This window comes from Anser anser, assembly GCF_964211835.1.
Source record: "Anser anser genome assembly, chromosome: 7".
Classification (NCBI taxonomy): Eukaryota; Metazoa; Chordata; class Aves; order Anseriformes; family Anatidae; genus Anser; species Anser anser.
Window position 1 is genome coordinate 25,347,730 of NC_139727.1, and position 9,444 is coordinate 25,357,173.

At 40.4% G+C, this 9,444-nt stretch overlaps 1 long non-coding RNA gene across 4 annotated transcripts in view; it reads right to left on the bottom strand.

Annotated features, from left to right (window-relative positions):
- LOC310902756 overlaps positions 1-9,444 on the bottom strand; it is a 47,983-nt gene that overhangs the window by 34,525 nt on the left and 4,014 nt on the right. The gene's annotated exons all lie outside the window — the stretch shown is intronic.

The window sequence follows — 9,444 nt, forward strand, 5'->3', positions numbered from 1 at the left end:
AAATCTTGTATCAGCAAATTGTTTATACTTATGATAAGGCTAAGTAAATACACACTTTCCTTGCATGCATGCAAACTATCTTTTCCAGTTATTTTAAAAGCACAGGGTCCACTCACCTTTTGTTCTAAAATGGAAAAGTCACCCTTAATAATTTATTAAGCTAATTATTTTATGCTAAGTCAAAGGTAAATACAACAATATATACTACGTAAATATTTCTGAGAATGTAGTTTTCCCCCACCAAATGCAGTATCAGGTGCCTTGAAAAAAGGAACATCTCAATTGCTTTCTCTGAATTTAATGATTGCTAGCTAACTTATACTGCACTTTTGAACTGGCAGTTTAACAATGGCTACAGGCAAGACATTGGACCAATCAGTTAAAAAAAAAAAGAGAAAAGATCCACAACATCAGTTTCTAATGGTTTCTATTTTCAGAGCAGGAGACAATTAAAGCTCGGCAATATAGCTATTTGGAACACTACAGCAGAATTAACAAGTTTTCAAGGAAGCATTCTGTGTCAGGGTAAGAGAATAGCATTAGAATTAGGCAAATTCTATGTCACCGCTTGTGTATCTACAAAAATGCAGCTCAACAACCCTGCTGGAACTATCAGCACTAGAGATTACAGGCTGACTCCAATACACGTGTTCTACTTAAATAGCACTTCCTAGGATTGCGCAGAAATTAAATGCCCCTTGGAACGTTTATGAAAAGCTGATGAGACTGTGTGCGCCAACCAGGTACTTATTGTGCATGCTCCCTTACAGCACAGAGCCTTGTGGCTCTGTGTTACGCTGTTTTATCCTGACATTACTATGTGCAGTAGCTTATACACATGAAAGCAGAAAGCTTGGATGCCAGAAAACAAACAGAATGCTTAGGCATTAACTACCCATTCCAAAAATCAGTAGTGAATAACTACGACACTCAGGAAAATGGTCTACTTCTCTTCCAGGAGAAGTAGTTTTACAAGGTAGCTACCTGTAATAGGAATTCTAGTAGCAAATAAATGTATGAAAGTTTGTAGACTTCTGGTTAGTCCAGAGTTAAATTTGAGAAAGGAGTTTTTATAAATACCTTCCAGTTAACACGTTATCCTGCTTGTTGCCTGTAACTGAACAGTGTTCCTAAGTAAGCTGTGCACTCCAAGTCCAACTGGACAAAATCAATCATGGAAAGAAGTGCAGCAGCCGCTCTGGAACTCATTCCCAATCCTTCACTACTGCATTCCTGATAGAGTAAGCCATGCCACTTGTAACGCACTGATAAAATTCTCCTTCTTCAGTTGATAGCAGAGACACAGACTTTGCTCACATTAAAAACAGTTGCACTAATTTAAGTTAAATCAAGGCACTTAAAAAGTACAAAAGGCTGCATGACCCTTTCTACTTCTAGTTTGTATGTTTTGTTTTTGCTAGGCTTAAACTGAATTAAAATAACTACCTATGTGACTATTGAAGCTTGTGTATTAAAACTATTCACCTATGCTTCTAAACTAAACCAGCAAAACCTTTTTGTTCATGAGGCACCAAAACAATGTCACACCTCACAAAGGCCTGCAGAAAGGTAAAGTTTAGTTCTTAAAAGCCATAATCTGCTTTCTTCATGAGCTAAATGCAAAAGCTAAACGGCACAAGCACATAGCCAGACTTGTTGCAGTCTCTCCTAGGGATCACCATAGAACGAATTTTAAAACAAGTAACTGTATTTATCCTCTTGTTCTTAAAAGTGTTACTGATTACCTGCACAAAACCCTTATACCACACAATTCTATTACAAGCACAAGACAAACCTGAATGCACCAGATGCATATGCAAACTATGCCTGTTCAAATGAATTATTTCAACTTGCACTGAGGCTTTTTTTTTTTTTTTATCTCCCCAGTGGCAAGCAAGGCTTTGCAAAGTTTATCTTGGGATGATAAACCATACGTACAGCAATTTGAGAAGGAAGAAACATCATAAAAGCCTGGCTTATGAATAGATGAAAAGCAATGCTAACATTTCTGTGTTCCTTCTCAACAAGGTTTAACCTACAGAGTGCCACAGTAATATTGGGATGCTAGTAAGATGATGTTGCACCATGTGGAGGAATATACCTAAACATTTACAAGGGGAAAATTCGGTGTAGTTACAACTTACTCTGGAAGGCAACATAATTCTTACCAAAAAGAACTAAAATGGCATATACTCTAGGTTAAGGTTTTTCATATGGTTTTGTTTGTGTTTTTGTTTTTTTCATGGTCACTACCCATTGTACACAGCTCAGAACTGAATAGTTTTTACTACTGACCATGTGCATTTGCATTTCTTCTGCTGCTGCTTGCAATGACAAAAGGAAAATATCAAACATGAATGGACACAGACAAAACCATTTTCCCCTTCAGAATTTGATGTGTATAGTACAAAACATAAATTCTGTCAGACAACATGCAACCAACATGATGCCTATATAACAACCTCCTTATCTGCTGATCACATCAATATAAAACACTTGCTAAGCAAAGTGTTATACAACATCAAAGGCCAAATGCACATATAAAATTAAAGGATAGACTATTGTTCCCACTGATTCAAAGTCTTACAGACGTCGGTGGGATACCACCAGAAAATGTTTCATCTTTCTCCATTTCTCATCTGCTCCAGCTTTAGACAAAACATTACTATTACTCTGGTTACTTTCTTATGTTACAGTCTATCTAAACATGTTCTAGCTTAGGAAATGCCTAAACCATTGCCTTCTACCCACTGCTGAACTTATTCAATTGCACCTAATGACCTGCAAGTGCACATGAGCAAAGGGGGGGGGTGAGGAGGAATGGGAAAAGGTTAAGTAATCAATTTTATCTCCATTTTAATCAACTTTCTATCTAGAAAAAGATCAGTCACTCTGGCAGAAATAAGTAGAAGTATTTGATACATGTTATAAACAGAGACGGTATATCTCAGAAATGTTAGGCAGAAACCACAAGCAAGAGCTCCTCTCTCCCATGTGAGCATCTGAAGCTTTCAATTAGTTAGTCATTCCTGTGCTCTCACTCACTTTGCCCACAGCGCCTTGATTTGTTTTATACAAAGTGAAACAGCAGAAAGCAAGAGCCTTTCTCCAGCCTCAAACAGTGTAACGAGAGCTAACTCTATTGTCAAGCACATAAAACTCTGTGTGATAATTTACACTGAAAAGCAACTAAATTAGCCAGTGGTAAAGCACCTAATTTTCTACTGCTTGAGGTACTTTGGGTATCTCTACACCACGTTTACTGTACAGGTGCCTAACTCAGGGAACACAGATTATGCTCTGGCCAGCATGAACTAAACTGTTAGACACAGTGATGTTCAACTTCACCACACCTACACAACTTCATGGATTCAGCCTTGTGACCTTCACCTTTTTTTCCTCTTCTCAGCTGAGCAGATTTGCTTACCTGCTGAAACTTTTGTATGATGGGCTTGTGTTCTTTCGTTCAAAGATGCTAAGTACAGATGCTTGACCACAGCAGAAATAAGATACTCCAATAAGCACTGAAAAAAGACCTGCCACACAGCTGAAAATGACAGTAAGGCCTCAAAGTGCTGAAGAAACTGCATATTACGAGGCAAAATATGAAACACATGATAATGCAAACCACACACACAACCTCAAAAAAGGGTCAAAAAAGCAAATCCAGAGCTAGAATGTTCTTGTGTTTTTGTGTTAAGAGAATTCAGAGGCAGAGAATTACCATTACTTTATGGTCACGTAATGAAAGCACTACCCCTACAGTACATAGGATATAAAAATAACAAACTGTAACAGTCTCTCTCTCCCTGACTATAACAAATTGAAAGTCCACAGTTGCAATTCTGGGACACATTTTCCCAATGATCAGCCAGCAACCTGAATTGGAATACTTAATTTGGAAGGGGCCTGCAAACATCATCAAATCCAGCTGCCTGACCACTTCAGAGCTAACAAAAAGTTAAAGCATTTTATTAAAGGCATTATCTGATAGTTTCTTGAACACTGACAGGAACTGTTGTGTGTTGACAGAAAAGTATTGTTCTGGAAAGATCTCTATAGTACTAGGAAAATTCAGTGCTAAAATTTCATCAGTAATGCTACTTCAATTACCACCCTGAAAAAAGTTTAATATCGACTATATTCCAAAATATAATAAAAAACCCACCTAGTCGTGAGTAGACATGACTTGCTGAGTCTGCAAATCTTTACACCATTGTATAATGCAGTAACTCTTTGTGTCTAGATCACTGTTGTGTAATGGCTGTCGACAGCTAATGCTCAGTGAAGCTGGGTATCAAGAGACAAAGAAAAGGGAAAGCAAATTAATAAGATATCTGGAATCTCTACATTTGTCAGAGTATTCACACAAGACATGAAAAAAATCTAAAACTCACATCCATCCTATGAGCCTGAGCTCCACTGTACAGAGTGTATACAACGCAGAGTAGATGTTAGGAGTAAGAGGAAAGGGGTAGGGTGTGGGGAAGGTGAGGATGAATCCCCTGGCATTTAGCCTTTTGTTACCTCAGTATTTAAGACATAAAAGAGGGCTGTTTATAGAAAACAATTCCATATGCCTTTGACACAGCAGCTGTAGCCCTAAACTGAAAATGCCTGCCACTGTTACAGTAGAACACAATTTCTGTTTTCTTAAGGAAAACCATTTCTGTCTTGTTCTTTACTTCTTGTTTTTGGATGACACGTGAGGTCAGACCGTGACACGGCCTTACCACTGAGGAGTGATGAAAAAATAGGATAACACTACCTGACTTTCTCCTTTTTGCTCTTTTAAATACCATTCAAACCCATGCTCTGCTAACCTAATTTGAGTAGAATTTAGAACTATATTTATAGCAGCTTTTCTGCTCTGGAAACTGCTTTCACTTGCAGGAATCATGTTCTCTAGTAATTAAGTTGTATATTATAAGCTGCAGTAACTGTCTCTGAGCAAAACAGTTTAAGGTAAGCCTGCCTGCTTTCGATCCCAATTTCCTAATAATTATGGATCAACATCTCCACTCGTGTTCCTGTCAAGTGTGATGAGTTCATGGGGATTGCTTGCGTCAGTTCTTTTCACAGGGGAATTAAGCTGCATTCATAATGCTGCAGAAGCTAATGCAGAGTCAGCAAGTAGCAGTGCCTTTCTATCACAGAGTCCTCTTAAATCATGCTCGGAAGGAGGGGTGTAACAGAAATAGCATTAGCCAGAAGTGAACACTACATATCAAATACTTAGACTGAATCTTTGCCTAATTTTGGAGCCAATCCCAACAGCACTGTCAGATTAGAAAATCTGGAGGGTTTTGCCCCCCTTTTGGTGCTCCTTGCAGAAACAGGGCCGTAAGAACACCCACCCTGTTGGCCCCAGGAAAAACAGTCAGTATGCTGAAGAGTCAGCCATGATTTGCATGTCCTGAAGTTTGTCCTCAGCTTCCCAAAGCTCAGGCTGCACAGCTGAGCCAGAGCCCATGTGACAGTGAGTCTGCCCAGCTCCTGCTAAAATGAGGTCTCCCTGGCTATCTCCAGCACACATACTGTTCTTGCAGACTGAGCCTGTCATCACCAGCTGTACCACCTGCTTGGACTCCTGGGGCCCTTCTGCAACTCCTATTACTGAGCCATTTACTTGTTATAGCTTCATCCTGGCAATGGGACAAGGCAATCAGTGAAGACGCTACTTCTCTCTGCATCTGAAGAACATGATCTCCTCTCTGAGGCATCAGAAGATGACTGGTATCACCTGTCAGTTCCACCTCTCCCCATGAGCACAGTCCCAGCCATGCTCTAGACCCTTTCACACCTCTCTTCAGAGCACCCTCACTCTTAAGTGGGAACAAAAGGCTTAACTGCAGGACTGCACAGCTGAGGAAAGGAGAGGGCCCTATCAGGCTGTGCTGTCTGATGCAACCCACAGAGTGATATGCTCCCATTTCATTACAGAAGCCATGAAAAACAGAAAACTGTCATAAACTGCACCCCCCTCCTTGCTTCTTTGCTTGGAGATACTTGGGCTGCACCTGGAAACAGCTGTGGATTTTGTGACAGAGAAGGCACTAGCTGTGGTGCTGCCCAACCATGTGTGGCTTTTCCCACTTTCTGGAGGAAGGTCTGAAAATGTGTCCTAGAGCTAGGAAAAAATGACAAAGTTGGCTAGGATGTAGCGGGCAGGGTGGTGCCTGAGGCTATGAGGTGCTTATCTAGCCAGGCCACCTCTGATCTGAAGTTGTCTTCTGCAGTTACAGACAACTGAAAGGCCCAGGCAGTTCTGCAGGTGCATAGGAGCTGCCTATACTGATCAACAAATGACCCCTTTAATTCCATGCCCCATCTTAGAGATTTACCAGTCTCAAACGCTTAAGCAGAGGCAAATTAAATCTTATTTTGTTAACTGTGGAACAACTTGCCCCATAGAAGGATTAGGCTGGAATACATCAGAAGTCCCAGGAGACAAGAAAGGGTTTGATGCAATTTATTTCTTTCCAAATGTTACAGTAGTACCATATACGGTCCATGGCTTGGAAAACAACACTGAAGAAGATAGTTGTAAAAAGCAGGCTTGTATCCCCAAAACTCAATGGTATAGACAAAACAAGTTTTCAAAACAGGAAAGAGTTAAATATATATATTTAATGAAATTGCACCTATGTTTACCTGATACACCTGGCTAGTAAACACAGAAAGCACAGCCTCCCAGGAAAAGCAAGTTTATTGTGACTTGTGCCATTATCCCATTGTGACCTAGGCCAGGCTGGACAGTCTGTTCTTCAAGGACGGATGTGGTTTAAATGCAAGGGAACAGCCCGCACTCTAATGCAGTACTTTCTCCCTATTATAGGTTGATTCTTCATCAACCAAGGACAAGATGGCAGATGGCCTGTAGATGTTTCCTAGCACAAGTGAGTAAAAAAAAAAAAAATCATCCGATGCATCTCTGCCCAGATGAAGGCAGAAACTCCCTTACTCATCTATGTTAGTGCGCAGTACAGTGAAGAATCCTTGATTTATTTATTTTAATTCAGGACAAGGAACAGCAAGATGTGAATTTTAATAAATTTCCCCTGTCTACAAATGTCCCATACAGTCCTTCATCTCCCTGGAGAGATAAGCTGCTACACCTTCTCCTTTGCAGCCTAAACCACTATTTATCTCATGTTTATAATGAAGCCAGTGTAGCTCCATGTGCTTTACTAGTTCCTAGGAGACTACGCATCTCTTTCCCAATCCATGTGCAAAAGCAATTCCATCTATAATCATAGACTGGTTTGGGTTGGGAGGACCCTTAAACTTCTAATATATCTCTTGGTTCTTGTTCTGTACTGCCCAATTTAGCCTATGTCAACTTCCGAACTTTGTGGAATAAGCACCCAATTTTATAAAAGCTTGTTTAAATTTGTTATCAATTAGCGATGTTGCACTGTCTTTCAGCTTTAGCAACATATATTGCTTAGCCTCTCAAAGGTACCTCTAGGGTGTTTATCCCCACCAAATTATCTGTGCAATGCATAAGTGATAAGATCCTCACAGGACGGTAGCTAAAGCAGATTTGCTGCCTGTGCTGACAGAGCAAAGCAGGCTAACACCTTTCTACCACGAGAGAGTAAAGCAGAAATGCTGTTAAATTTGGAGGAAGACTTCTGGGAGCCAAGCTCTGAACAGCTATAGGAGCCAGAAATCCCCCAAGTCAGCAATGTACTTAAAAACAAGCCTGCCTGACTGGAATTACTTATGTGCTTATGTGTTTAAAATTATATACGCACTGAAGTCATTGCCAAATTGGGCCTGCTGGCTAGATCTGACATAGATAAGCCAAAATATTCCCTAACCCAGTATGTACCAATATTTCGGCTGTAGAACCTGTACAAAGATCTGTACCATTAATATGTAACTGAAGCCTTGACTTAAAGGCTTTGAAGGACCTTGTGCTAACCATTACACTACATCACACAGGTGAATCTGCAGCACATCAAAGCCAGATGTAACCTGCAGAAAAAAGGAACTGTCCTGATTTTGTGGACAGCTGTGTCCATGCTTCCAAAACACACTTTTGTGATACCTGGGACAAACAGATTCCAAATCTAATTTCTGAACGAGGGCACAAATCTCAGACTAAATAGAATTCTTCTGGCTTGTTATTTGTTGAGCCTTTCATCTGCGTTTGCTTCTGGCTGATGTAGTGACACCCCAGTGAAATGGTTACTAAGAATATCTTATGCATCACTTAGAGTGCCTGTCACATAACTCGGTGCTGAGCCCTAAGGCACAGGGAATTAGCTCTTTGTTTCCATTTGTGGCCCTTAGAAGAGAGCATCATTGATTCAGCTGTTTAGTACAAAGAAAAATCTAGTATCTGCCCCATTTCAAATCCAGGTGGGTAGGTGAAAATTCAGGGCTGACAAATCAGTCAGATGGACCTGCAGGCAGAAAGACTGCACATAGTCAGGATTTTCTCTAGTGTGATCCTATTTATGAACAGTGACTGTGAGTTCCTCCTTCTGTCAATAAATGAGAAATAAAAGAAACAGAGAGTTTCTAAGGTCACAGTTAAATAAGCCTTTGAAGGCAAAATTGTTGGTGTGGAACACCTTTAGGACTGTCTTAATCATATTTCACTGTAGGGCCAAACTGAAAAAATAAGAAGGGCATAATTAAAAGTCCCAAACTGTTTCTGAAAGCTCCTACTCAGCTGCTACATAACCTTGAAGCTGTCTGAACTCTCTGGCTGACTAAACTAGTCAGGCACCTAATGCTACCTCTGCACATACCCAAAATTTCCCATCATGGCAAACCAGAGCAGGTCAATATACAGTACAATATCACCAAGGCAGAATCTGTACCCTCCACTCTTTCCTCAAAATTTACCAGAAGATGTTCAGTTACATTGACATGTTTAGAAGAAAAGAAAGAAAGAAAGAGAGAGAGAGAAAGAGAGAGAAAGAGAGAGAAAGAGAGAGAGAGAGAAGAGAGAAAGAGAGAGAAAGAGAAAGAGAGAGAGAAAGAGAGAGAGAAAGAGAGAGAGAGAGAGAGAGAGAGAGAGAGAAAGAGAGAGAGAGAGAGAGAGAGAGAGAGAGAGAAAGAGAGAGAGAGAGAGAGAAAGAGAGAGAAGAGAGAGAAAGAGAGAGAAAGAGAGAGAAAGAGAGAGAAAGAGAGAGAAGAGAGAGAGAGAAAGAGAGAGAGAAAGAGAGAGAAAGAGAGAGAAAGAGAGAGAAAGAGAGAGAAAGAGAGAGAAGAGAGAGAGAGAGAGAGAGAAGAGAGAGAAAGAGAGAGAAAGAGAGAGAGAGAGAGAGAGAGAGAGAGAGAGAAAGAGAGAGAGAGAGAGAGAAAAGAGAGAGAGAGAGAGAGAGAGAGAGAGAGAGAGAGAGAGAGAGAGAAAAGAGAGAGAGAGAGAGAAGAGAGAGAGAGAGAGAAAGAGAGAGAAAGAGAGAGAAAGAGAGAGAGAAAGAG